The sequence below is a fragment of the Elephas maximus genome, chromosome 9 (genome assembly GCF_024166365.1).
Source record: "Elephas maximus indicus isolate mEleMax1 chromosome 9, mEleMax1 primary haplotype, whole genome shotgun sequence".
NCBI classification, from domain to species: Eukaryota; Metazoa; Chordata; class Mammalia; order Proboscidea; family Elephantidae; genus Elephas; species Elephas maximus.
The window spans coordinates 126,084,890-126,099,553 of NC_064827.1; positions in this window are offsets into that span (position 1 = coordinate 126,084,890).

The following is a 14,664-nucleotide window of genomic DNA, read 5'->3' on the forward strand; positions in this document are numbered from 1 at the left end:
TATTTGGCCCTACCCTGCCCTATTCGACTCTTTTCTACTCTATTCATTTCTATCCGTCTCTATTAGACTCCATTCAACTCCATTCTATGCCATTAAACACCATTCTACCCTACCCTACCCTAAGCTATTCGAATGGATTCAATTTGATTTGACCTGATTCAAAGCGATTTGACGCGGTTTGTCTCGTTTTGTCTCCATTAGGCTCCATTTGGCTATGTTTTGCACTATTTGCCTCTATTCTACTCTTCTCTATTCTGTTGTATTCTTTCTCTTCTGTTCTGTTCTGTTCTCTCCTATTCTGTTGTACTCTATTCTATTCTACCCTACCCTACCCTACCCTACTGCACCCCACACAAACCTCCCCTACTTTAATCTATTTGATTCAATTCGACGTGATTTGGCGGGATTTGACGGCTTTCGATGAGATCCGAAGGGATTCAACGGGATTCGAAGAGATTCAATGCGATTCGACATGACTCAGCAGGATTCTATGAGATTCGATGCAATTCAAAGTTATTTGACATGACACTTCGCGATTCGTCGAGATTCGATGACATTCGACGCAATTCAAAGCAATATGAAGCGATTCGACCCGATTTGACATGAAACGATGTGATTCGACGCCGTTGGACATGATTTGGTGCGATTCGAAGCTATTCGGGGACAGTCGTTGCGATTCTGCTTGATTCAGCTCGATTAGGTGCGTTTCGGCACTATACGGCTCTTTTCGGCTGTATTCAGCTCCATTCAGCTCTATTCATCTCTATTCGGCCTCTTCGGCTCTATTCGAATCTACTCTTTTCTACTCTATTCTATTCCGTTCTAATCTCTTCTGTAATACTTACTCTATTCTATTCTAGCCTCCCCACCACTACCCTTCTTTAATCTATACGTTTCGATTCGATTTGATGTATTTGACGCGACTCGATGTGATTAAGCTTCAATCGGCTCGATTCGGATCAATTTGGCTCGATTCAGCTCAGTTAGGCTCCGTTCAGCTCGTTTTGGCTTCAGTCGCTTCCATTCTGCTCGATTCGGCCTTATTCGGCCCTATTCTGCTCTGTTCGACTCTTTTCTACTCTAGTCATCTCTATTTGACTCCATTCTACTCCATTCTATTCATTCCACACCATTCTACACTTTTCTCTATTCTGCTCTACCCTACTCTAATTTGCGGTAATCGTTTCGACGCGATTCCTCTCATTTCATCTCTGTTTGGCTCTATTCGACTGCACTCTGTTATACTCTATTCTACTCTATTGTACTCTCGTCTACTCTTCTCTATTCTATTCTATTGTATTGTTTCTTTTCTGTTCTACTCTATTCTACCCTACCCTATGCTTCCCAACTCTAATCTATTCTAATCCATTCGATTGGATTCGAGTCCACCCATTTTGACGCGATTCGGCTCGATTTGGCTCTGTCCGACTCTATTCTACTCTACTCTATTCCCCTCTACTCTAGTCTACTCTTTTCTGTATTCTTTCTGTATCGTTCTGTTCTATTCCACTCTACTCTACTCTACTCTTTTCTACCCTACCACACCCGAACCTCCCCTGCTCTAATCTATTCAATTCGATTTGACGAATTTTGACGCGATTCAGGTCAAATCAGTTGAATTCGTGTCCATTGGGCTCCACTGGGCTTGAATAGTGTCGATTCGGCTCGATTTGGCACAATTCAGCTTGATTCGGCCTGCTTCAGCTCTACTTGGCTCTCTTGAGCTCTTTTCTACTCTATTCGACTCCATTGCCCACCATTCTACTCCATTCTACACTATTCTACTCTACCCTACTCTAATTTCCTCTAATTGATTCGATGGGATTCGATACGATTTGTCTCGTTTCATCTCCATTCAGCTCGATTTGACTCTATTAGACTCTGTTCTACTCTACTCTACACTATTCTGCTCTGCTCTACTCTTTTTTACTCTGTTCTATTGTATTCTTTCTATTCTGTTCTACTGTGTTCAATTCTAATCTACTCTATTCTATTGCATCCTACCCTACTCTAATCTATTCTACTGGATTCGATTCCATGCGTTTCGATGCGATTCGGCTCAAATCAGCTCCATTAGGCTCTAGTCGGTTCTAATACATTCTATTCAGCTCTATTCGGCTCTTTTAGACTCTACTCAACTCTATTATCTCTTTTCGACTCCTTTCGACTCCGTTTGACTCCATTCAACTCCCTGCTACACCATTCTACTCCATCCTACTCTATTCTTCTGTATTCTACTCTATTGTACTCTACCCTACTCTACCTAATTGATTAGATTTGATTTGGCTTGAATCGATGGGATTCAAATGCAATTCGATGGGATTCAACGCGATACGGCACCATTCCATGGGATTCGGCGCGATTCGTCCTGATTTCTATCGATTCGGCTCTTTTTGGCTCTATTTGGCTCTATTCAGCAAGAGTCGACTCTGTTCTACTCTACTCTTCTACACTCTATTCTACTCGACCCTATTCTATTCTTTCTGTTCTGTTCTACCACATTCTATTCTCCCCTACCCTCCCCTAATTTACCCTACTGTAATCTGTTCGATTCTATTTGGCACACTTGAACGCGATTCGACCTGATTCAGGTCGTAGTGGCTCGATTCAGCTCCTTTCCGCTCCATTAGACTCGATTCGTTTCCACTCGGCTCTTTTCCGCTCTATTCAGCTCTTTGCAGCAGTATTCGACTCTATTTGACTCTAGTCTACTCTATTCTTTCAATTGTCTTCTATTCTACTCTATTCTATTCTACCCTACCCTACCCTAACCTTACCTGCCCTACACTAATCTATTTGATTGGATTCAACACATTTCAACGCGATTCGACACTTTTCAACGCGATTCGACATGATTCGCCTCGATTCACCTCGAATTTGGTCGATTCGGCTGTATTCAGCTCTGTTCGGCTCTGTTCCGCTCTATTCAGCTCTATTTTACTCTCTTCTGCTCTACTCTACTCTACTTAATTCTATTCTATTCTTTCTATTGTGTTCTGTTCTATTCTAACCTCTCCTACCCTACCCTCCTCTAATCTATTTGATTCGATTCAATGCATTTCGATGTGATTCCACGTGATTAGGCTTGAATCGGCTCGATTTGGCTCTCTTCAGCCTGAATCGGGTCAATTCAGGTCGATTCAGCATAATTAGGCTCGACTCAACCTTCTTCAGCCCCGTTCAGCTCTATTCAACTCTTTTCTACTTTATTCGTCTCCTTTTGGCTCCATTCGACTCCATTCCACACCATTCTACTCCGTTTTACTCCATTCTACACTGTTGTATTCTGTTCTACCCTACCCTACCTACTCTAATCTATTCTAATCCATTCGATTCATCCCGATTTGTCTCCTTTCCTCTCCATTCGACTCGATTCGGCTGGAATTGGATTCGGCTCAAATTGAATTGGATCTCTATTCTGCTCTACTCGACTCTGACTATTCTACTCTACTCAACTCTACTCCATTCCACTCTTTGTATTCTCTTCTCTTCTACTCTCTTCTATTCTATTCCACTGTGCCCTACCGTACCAAATCCCAGCCTAACCTACACTACTCTAATCTATTCAATTTAATTCGATTCCATTTGGCGTGATTCGGCTTCATTCGGCTCGATTTGGCCCGATTTGGCCCTATTCGGCGCTCTTCGCCTCTCTTCAACTCTTTTCTACTCTATTCATCTCTGTTTGACTCCATTCCACACCATTCTACTCCATTCCACACTATTCTATTCTACGGAACCCTACCCCACCCTACCCTATCCGAATCTATTCTGTTCTTTTCTATTATGTTGTATTCTACTCTCATTTTCTATTTTCTCCATTCCATCTTATGCTACTCTCCCATACCCTACACTAAGCTCACCTACCCTGACCTATGCTGTTCTATTCTATTTTCTCTGTTCTGCCATGTGCTACCCTACCCTATGCTACCCCACCGTACTCTACCCTACTCTTTGGGGTACTCAATAAGGTACTAATTAAGGGTACTAGTTAGGGCAAGGGTACTGAAGGCAAGGGTACTAGTTCAGGCTACTAGTTAAGACCAGGGAACTAGTTAAGGGTACTAGTTAAGGTAAGGGTGTTAGTTAAGGGTACTCGTAAAGGCCCGGGCACTAGGTCAGGGTACTAGTTAAGGTATGGGTGGTGTTGAGGGTACTGGTTAAGGGAAGGGTAATAGTGAATACTACTAGTTACAGCCAAGCTACTCCTTAAGGCTACTACTTAAGGGAAGGGTACTAGTTCAGGCAAAGGTTGTAGTTAAGGCTACTAGTTAGGGCAGGGGTACTAGTTCGGGGTACTAATTCAGGGTACTTTTCAAGGCAAGGATACTCTTGAAGGCCAGTTGTCTAGGCTACTGAACTATGCCACTAGTCTAGCTGACTAGTCCAGCTTACTACTCTAGGCTACTACTCTAGCTTTCTCTTGTCTACTCTACTGTAGTCTACCATCATCTATCCTAGTCTACCCTGTCTTAAACTACCCTAACCTCTTCTACTCTAATCTATTCAATTTGATTCGATTCAAAATGTTTCCATGCGATTGGACACGATTATGCTTGAATTTCTCAATTCAGCCCCATCAGCTCAATTTGGCTCAAATCGCTTCAATTCAGCTTGATTCTGCCCGTTTTGACTCGATTCGGCTCAGTTCACCCTTATTCGGCCATATTCAGCTCGAGTCGACTCTTTTCTACTCTATTTGTCTCTATTCGACTCCATTCTACACTATTCTATGCTATTCTGTTCTACCCTACCCTACTCTAATCGATTCGATTGGACGCGATTCGAAGCAATTTGACGCGATTCGTCTCGTTTTCTTTCCATTTGGCTCAATTCGGCTAGAATTGGCTCTATTCAGCTATATCCTGCACTATTTGACTCTATTCAACTCAATTCTACTCTACTCTTCTCTACTTTACTCTTCTCTGTTCTACTCTACTCTACTCTATTCTCTTCTTTCTATTCTGTAGTGTTCTATTCTATTCTACCCTCCCCGCCCCTCCCCTCCCCTTCTCTAATCCATTTGATTCGATTCGATTGGACGCATTTCCACGCCATTGGACGCGATTAGGCTTGAATCAGCTCGATTCGGTTCGAATCGGCTCGATTCGGCTCGATTTGGCTCCATTTCGCTCCATTCGGCTCGATTTGGATCGAACGTGTCGATTCTGCTGGATCGTGCTCGACTAGGCCTTATGTGGCCCTATTTGGCCCTACCCTGCCCTATTCGACTCTTTTCTACTCTATTCATTTCTATCCGTCTCTATTAGACTCCATTCAACTCCATTCTATGCCATTAAACACCATTCTACCCTACCCTACCCTAAGCTATTCGAATGGATTCAATTTGATTTGACCTGATTCAAAGCGATTTGACGCGGTTTGTCTCGTTTTGTCTCCATTAGGCTCCATTTGGCTATGTTTTGCACTATTTGCCTCTATTCTACTCTTCTCTATTCTGTTGTATTCTTTCTCTTCTGTTCTGTTCTGTTCTCTCCTATTCTGTTGTACTCTATTCTATTCTACCCTACCCTACCCTACCCTACTGCACCCCACACAAACCTCCCCTACTTTAATCTATTTGATTCAATTCGACGTGATTTGGCGGGATTTGACGGCTTTCGATGAGATCCGAAGGGATTCAACGGGATTCGAAGAGATTCAATGCGATTCGACATGACTCAGCAGGATTCTATGAGATTCGATGCAATTCAAAGTTATTTGACATGACACTTCGCGATTCGTCGAGATTCGATGACATTCGACGCAATTCAAAGCAATATGAAGCGATTCGACCCGATTTGACATGAAACGATGTGATTCGACGCCGTTGGACATGATTTGGTGCGATTCGAAGCTATTCGGGGACAGTCGTTGCGATTCTGCTTGATTCAGCTCGATTAGGTGCGTTTCGGCACTATACGGCTCTTTTCGGCTGTATTCAGCTCCATTCAGCTCTATTCATCTCTATTCGGCCTCTTCGGCTCTATTCGAATCTACTCTTTTCTACTCTATTCTATTCCGTTCTAATCTCTTCTGTAATACTTACTCTATTCTATTCTAGCCTCCCCACCACTACCCTTCTTTAATCTATACGTTTCGATTCGATTTGATGTATTTGACGCGACTCGATGTGATTAAGCTTCAATCGGCTCGATTCGGATCAATTTGGCTCGATTCAGCTCAGTTAGGCTCCGTTCAGCTCGTTTTGGCTTCAGTCGCTTCCATTCTGCTCGATTCGGCCTTATTCGGCCCTATTCTGCTCTGTTCGACTCTTTTCTACTCTAGTCATCTCTATTTGACTCCATTCTACTCCATTCTATTCATTCCACACCATTCTACACTTTTCTCTATTCTGCTCTACCCTACTCTAATTTGCGGTAATCGTTTCGACGCGATTCCTCTCATTTCATCTCTGTTTGGCTCTATTCGACTGCACTCTGTTATACTCTATTCTACTCTATTGTACTCTCGTCTACTCTTCTCTATTCTATTGTATTGTTTCTTTTCTGTTCTACTCTATTCTACCCTACCCTATGCTTCCCAACTCTAATCTATTCTAATCCATTCGATTGGATTCGAGTCCACCCATTTTGACGCGATTCGGCTCGATTTGGCTCTGTCCGACTCTATTCTACTCTACTCTATTCCCCTCTACTCTAGTCTACTCTTTTCTGTATTCTTTCTGTATCGTTCTGTTCTATTCCACTCTACTCTACTCTACTCTTTTCTACCCTACCACACCCGAACCTCCCCTGCTCTAATCTATTCAATTCGATTTGACGAATTTTGACGCGATTCAGGTCAAATCAGTTGAATTCGTGTCCATTGGGCTCCACTGGGCTTGAATAGTGTCGATTCGGCTCGATTTGGCACAATTCAGCTTGATTCGGCCTGCTTCAGCTCTACTTGGCTCTCTTGAGCTCTTTTCTACTGTATTCGACTCCATTGCCCACCATTCTACTCCATTCTACACTATTCTACTCTACCCTACTCTAATTTCCTCTAATTGATTCGATGGGATTCGATACGATTTGTCTCGTTTCATCTCCATTCAGCTCGATTTGACTCTATTAGACTCTGTTCTACTCTACTCTACACTATTCTGCTCTGCTCTACTCTTTTTTACTCTGTTCTATTGTATTCTTTCTATTCTGTTCTACTGTGTTCAATTCTAATCTACTCTATTCTATTGCATCCTACCCTACTCTAATCTATTCTACTGGATTCGATTCCATGCGTTTCGATGCGATTCGGCTCAAATCAGCTCCATTAGGCTCTAGTCGGTTCTAATACATTCTATTCAGCTCTATTCGGCTCTTTTAGACTCTACTCAACTCTATTATCTCTTTTCGACTCCTTTCGACTCCGTTTGACTCCATTCAACTCCCTGCTACACCATTCTACTCCATCCTACTCTATTCTTCTGTATTCTACTCTATTGTACTCTACCCTACTCTACCTAATTGATTAGATTTGATTTGGCTTGAATCGATGGGATTCAAATGCAATTCGATGGGATTCAACGCGATACGGCACCATTCCATGGGATTCGGCGCGATTCGTCCTGATTTCTATCGATTCGGCTCTTTTTGGCTCTATTTGGCTCTATTCAGCAAGAGTCGACTCTGTTCTACTCTACTCTTCTACACTCTATTCTACTCGACCCTATTCTATTCTTTCTGTTCTGTTCTACCACATTCTATTCTCCCCTACCCTACCCTAATTTACCCTACTGTAATCTGTTCGATGCTATTCGGCACACTTGAACGCGATTCGACCTGATTCAGGTCGTAGTGGCTCGATTCAGCTCCTTTCCGCTCCATTAGACTCGATTCGTTTCCACTCGGCTCTTTTCCGCTCTATTCAGCTCTTTGCAGCAGTATTCGACTCTATTTGACTCTAGTCTACTCTATTCTTTCAATTGTCTTCTATTCTACTCTATTCTATTCTACCCTACCCTACCCTAACCTTACCTGCCCTACACTAATCTATTTGATTGGATTCAACACATTTCAACGCGATTCGACACTTTTCAACGCGATTCGACATGATTCGCCTCGATTCACCTCGAATTTGGTCGATTCGGCTGTATTCAGCTCTGTTCGGCTCTGTTCCGCTCTATTCAGCTCTATTTTACTCTCTTCTGCTCTACTCTACTCTACTTAATTCTATTCTATTCTTTCTATTGTGTTCTGTTCTATTCTAACCTCTCCTACCCTACCCTCCTCTAATCTATTTGATTCGATTCAATGCATTTCGATGTGATTCCACGTGATTAGGCTTGAATCGGCTCGATTTGGCTCTCTTCAGCCTGAATCGGGTCAATTCAGGTCGATTCAGCATAATTAGGCTCGACTCAACCTTCTTCAGCCCCGTTCAGCTCTATTCAACTCTTTTCTACTTTATTCGTCTCCTTTTGGCTCCATTCGACTCCATTCCACACCATTCTACTCCGTTTTACTCCATTCTACACTGTTGTATTCTGTTCTACCCTACCCTACCTACTCTAATCTATTCTAATCCATTCGATTCATCCCGATTTGTCTCCTTTCCTCTCCATTCGACTCGATTCGGCTGGAATTGGATTCGGCTCAAATTGAATTGGATCTCTATTCTGCTCTACTCGACTCTGACTATTCTACTCTACTCAACTCTACTCCATTCCACTCTGTATTCTCTTCTCTTCTACTCTCTTCTATTCTATTCCACTGTGCCCTACCGTACCAAATCCCAGCCTAACCTACACTACTCTAATCTATTCAATTTAATTCGATTCCATTTGGCGTGATTCGGCTTCATTCGGCTCGATTTGGCCCGATTTGGCCCTATTCGGCGCTCTTCGCCTCTCTTCAACTCTTTTCTACTCTATTCATCTCTGTTTGACTCCATTCCACACCATTCTACTCCATTCCACACTATTCTATTCTACGGAACCCTACCCCACCCTACCCTATCCGAATCTATTCTGTTCTTTTCTATTATGTTGTATTCTACTCTCATTTTCTATTTTCTCCATTCCATCTTATGCTACTCTCCCATACCCTACACTAAGCTCACCTACCCTGACCTATGCTGTTCTATTCTATTTTCTCTGTTCTGCCATGTGCTACCCTACCCTATGCTACCCCACCGTACTCTACCCTACTCTTTGGGGTACTCAATAAGGTACTAATTAAGGGTACTAGTTAGGGCAAGGGTACTGAAGGCAAGGGTACTAGTTCAGGCTACTAGTTAAGGCCAGGGAACTAGTTAAGGGTACTAGTTAAGGTAAGGGTGTTAGTTAAGGGTACTCGTAAAGGCCGGGGCACTAGGTCAGGGTACTAGTTAAGGTATGGGTGGTGTTGAGGGTACTGGTTAAGGGAAGGGTAATAGTGAATACTACTAGTTACAGCCAAGCTACTCCTTAAGGCTACTACTTAAGGGAAGGGTACTAGTTCAGGCAAAGGTTGTAGTTAAGGCTACTAGTTAGGGCAGGGGTACTAGTTCGGGGTACTAATTCAGGGTACTTTTCAAGGCAAGGATACTCTTGAAGGCCAGTTGTCTAGGCTACTGAACTATGCCACTAGTCTAGCTGACTAGTCCAGCTTACTACTCTAGGCTACTACTCTAGCTTTCTCTTGTCTACTCTACTGTACTCTACCATCATCTATCCTAGTCTACCCTGTCTTAAACTACCCTAACCTCTTCTACTCTAATCTATTCAATTTGATTCGATTCAAAATGTTTCCATGCGATTGGACACGATTATGCTTGAATTTCTCAATTCAGCCCCATCAGCTCAATTTGGCTCAAATCGCTTCAATTCAGCTTGATTCTGCCCATTTTGACTCGATTCGGCTCAGTTCACCCTTATTCGGCCATATTCAGCTCGAGTCGACTCTTTTCTACTCTATTTGTCTCTATTCGACTCCATTCTACACTGTTCTACGCTATTCTGTTCTACCCTACCCTACTCTAATCTATTCTAATCGATTCGATTGGACGCGATTCGAAGCAATTTGACGCGATTCGTCTCGTTTTCTTTCCATTTGGCTCAATTCGGCTAGAATTGGCTCTATTCAGCTATATCCTGCACTATTTGACTCTATTCAACTCAATTCTACTCTACTCTTCTCTACTTTACTCTTCTCTGTTCTACTCTACTCTACTCTATTCTCTTCTTTCTATTCTGTAGTGTTCTATTCTATTCTACCCTCCCCGCCCCTCCCCTCCCCTTCTCTAATCCATTTGATTCGATTCGATTGGACGCATTTCCACGCCATTGGACGCGATTAGGCTTGAATCAGCTCGATTCGGTTCGAATCGGCTCGATTCGGCTCGATTTGGCTCCATTTCGCTCCATTCGGCTCGATTTGGATCGAACGTGTCGATTCTGCTGGATCGTGCTCGACTAGGCCTTATGTGGCCCTATTTGGCCCTACCCTGCCCTATTCGACTCTTTTCTACTCTATTCATTTCTATCCGTCTCTATTAGACTCCATTCAACTCCATTCTATGCCATTAAACACCATTCTACCCTACCCTACCCTAAGCTATTCGAATGGATTCAATTTGATTTGACCTGATTCAAAGCGATTTGACGCGGTTTGTCTCATTTTGTCTCCATTAGGCTCCATTTGGCTATGTTCTGCACTATTTGCCTCTATTCTACTCTTCTCTATTCTGTTGTATTCTTTCTCTTCTGTTCTGTTCTGTTCTCTCCTATTCTGTTGTACTCTATTCTATTCTACCCTACCCTACCCTACCCTACTGCACCCCACACAAACCTCCCCTACTTTAATCTATTTGATTCAATTCGACGTGATTTGGCGGGATTTGACGGCTTTCGATGAGATCCGAAGGGATTCAACGGGATTCGAAGAGATTCAATGCGATTCGACATGACTCAGCAGGATTCTATGAGATTCGATGCAATTCAAAGTTATTTGACATGACACTTCGCGATTCGTCGAGATTCGATGACATTCGACGCAATTCAAAGCAATATGAAGCGATTCGACCCGATTTGACATGAAACGATGTGATTCGACGCCGTTGGACATGATTTGGTGCGATTCGAAGCTATTCGGGGACAGTCGTTGCGATTCTGCTTGATTCAGCTCGATTAGGTGCGTTTCGGCACTATACGGCTCTTTTCGGCTGTATTCAGCTCCATTCAGCTCTATTCATCTCTATTCGGCCTCTTCGGCTCTATTCGAATCTACTCTTTTCTACTCTATTCTATTCCGTTCTAATCTCTTCTGTAATACTTACTCTATTCTATTCTAGCCTCCCCACCACTACCCTTCTTTAATCTATACGTTTCGATTCGATTTGATGTATTTGACGCGACTCGATGTGATTAAGCTTCAATCGGCTCGATTCGGATCAATTTGGCTCGATTCAGCTCAGTTAGGCTCCGTTCAGCTCGTTTTGGCTTCAGTCGCTTCCATTCTGCTCGATTCGGCCTTATTCGGCCCTATTCTGCTCTGTTCGACTCTTTTCTACTCTAGTCATCTCTATTTGACTCCATTCTACTCCATTCTATTCATTCCACACCATTCTACACTTTTCTCTATTCTGCTCTACCCTACTCTAATTTGCGGTAATCGTTTCGACGCGATTCCTCTCATTTCATCTCTGTTTGGCTCTATTCGACTGCACTCTGTTATACTCTAGTCTACTCTATTGTACTCTCGTCTACTCTTCTCTACTCTATTCTATTGTATTGTTTCTTTTCTGTTCTACTCTATTCTACCCTACCCTATGCTTCCCAACTCTAATCTATTCTAATCCATTCGATTGGATTCGAGTCCACCCATTTTGACGCGATTCGGCTCGATTTGGCTCTGTCCGACTCTATTCTACTCTACTCTATTCCCCTCTACTCTAGTCTACTCTTTTCTGTATTCTTTCTGTATCGTTCTGTTCTATTCCACTCTACTCTACTCTACTCTTTTCTACCCTACCACACCCGAACCTCCCCTGCTCTAATCTATTCAATTCGATTTGACGAATTTTGACGCGATTCAGGTCAAATCAGTTGAATTCGTGTCCATTGGGCTCCACTGGGCTTGAATAGTGTCGATTCGGCTCGATTTGGCACAATTCAGCTTGATTCGGCCTGCTTCAGCTCTACTTGGCTCTCTTGAGCTCTTTTCTACTCTATTCGACTCCATTGCCCACCATTCTACTCCATTCTACACTATTCTACTCTACCCTACTCTAATTTACTCTAATTGATTCGATGGGATTCGATACGATTTGTCTCGTTTCATCTCCATTCAGCTCGATTTGACTCTATTAGACTCTGTTCTACTCTACTCTACACTATTCTGCTCTGCTCTACTCTTTTTTACTCTGTTCTATTGTATTCTTTCTATTCTGTTCTACTGTGTTCAATTCTAATCTACTCTATTCTATTGCATCCTACCCTACTCTAATCTATTCTACTGGATTCGATTCCATGCATTTCGATGCGATTCGGCTCAAATCAGCTCCATTAGGCTCTAGTCGGTTCTAATACATTCTATTCAGCTCTATTCGGCTCTTTTAGACTCTACTCAACTCTATTATCTCTTTTCGACTCCTTTCGACTCCGTTTGACTCCATTCAACTCCCTGCTACACCATTCTACTCCATCCTACTCTATTCTTCTGTATTCTACTCTATTGTACTCTACCCTACTCTACCTAATTGATTAGATTTGATTTGGCTTGAATCGATGGGATTCAAATGCAATTCGATGGGATTCAACGCGATACGGCACCATTCCATGGGATTCGGCGCGATTCGTCCTGATTTCTATCGATTCGGCTCTTTTTGGCTCTATTTGGCTCTATTCAGCAAGAGTCGACTCTGTTCTACTCTACTCTTCTACACTCTATTCTACTCGACCCTATTCTATTCTTTCTGTTCTGTTCTACCACATTCTATTCTCCCCTACCCTACCCTAATTTACCCTACTGTAATCTGTTCGATTCTATTCGGCACACTTGAACGCGATTCGACCTGATTCAGGTCGTAGTGGCTCGATTCAGCTCCTTTCCGCTCCATTAGACTCGATTCGTTTCCACTCGGCTCCTTTCCGCTCTATTCAGCTCTTTGCAGCAGTATTCGACTCTATTTGACTCTAGTCTACTCTATTCTTTCAATTGTCTTCTATTCTACTCTATTCTATTCTACCCTACCCTACCCTAACCTTACCTGCCCTACACTAATCTATTTGATTGGATTCAACACATTTCAACGCGATTCGACACTTTTCAACGCGATTCGACATGATTCGCCTCGATTCACCTCGAATTTGGTCGATTCGGCTGTATTCAGCTCTGTTCGGCTCTGTTCCGCTCTATTCAGCTCTATTTTACTCTCTTCTGCTCTACTCTACTCTACTTAATTCTATTCTATTCTTTCTATTGTGTTCTGTTCTATTCTAACCTCTCCTACCCTACCCTCCTCTAATCTATTTGATTCGATTCAATGCATTTCGATGTGATTCCACGTGATTAGGCTTGAATCGGCTCGATTTGGCTCTCTTCAGCCTGAATCGGGTCAATTCAGGTCGATTCAGCATAATTAGGCTCGACTCAACCTTCTTCAGCCCCGTTCAGCTCTATTCAACTCTTTTCTACTTTATTCGTCTCCTTTTGGCTCCATTCGACTCCATTCCACACCATTCTACTCCGTTTTACTCCATTCTACACTGTTGTATTCTGTTCTACCCTACCCTACCTACTCTAATCTATTCTAATCCATTCGATTCATCCCGATTTGTCTCCTTTCCTCTCCATTCGACTCGATTCGGCTGGAATTGGATTCGGCTCAAATTGAATTGGATCTCTATTCTGCTCTACTCGACTCTGACTATTCTACTCTACTCAACTCTACTCCATTCCACTCTGTATTCTCTTCTCTTCTACTCTCTTCTATTCTATTCCACTGTGCCCTACCGTACCAAATCCCAGCCTAACCTACACTACTCTAATCTATTCAATTTAATTCGATTCCATTTGGCGTGATTCGGCTTCATTCGGCTCGATTTGGCCCGATTTGGCCCTATTCGGCGCTCTTCGCCTCTCTTCAACTCTTTTCTACTCTATTCATCTCTGTTTGACTCCATTCCACACCATTCTACTCCATTCCACACTATTCTATTCTACGGAACCCTACCCCACCCTACCCTATCCGAATCTATTGTGTTCTTTTCTATTATGTTGTATTCTACTCTCATTTTCTATTTTCTCCATTCCATCTTATGCTACTCTCCCATACCCTACACTAAGCTCACCTACCCTGACCTATGCTGTTCTATTCTATTTTCTCTGTTCTGCCATGTGCTACCCTACCCTATGCTACCCCACCGTACTCTACCCTACTCTTTGGGGTACTCAATAAGGTACTAATTAAGGGTACTAGTTAGGGCAAGGGTACTGAAGGCAAGGGTACTAGTTCAGGCTACTAGTTAAGGCCAGGGAACTAGTTAAGGGTACTAGTTAAGGTAAGGGTGTTAGTTAAGGGTACTCGTAAAGGCCCGGGCACTAGGTCAGGGTACTAGTTAAGGTATGGGTGGTGTTGAGGGTACTGGTTAAGGGAAGGGTAATAGTGAATACTACTAGTTACAGCCAAGCTACTCCTTAAGGCTACTACTTAAGGGAAGGGTACTAGTTCAGGCAAAGGTTG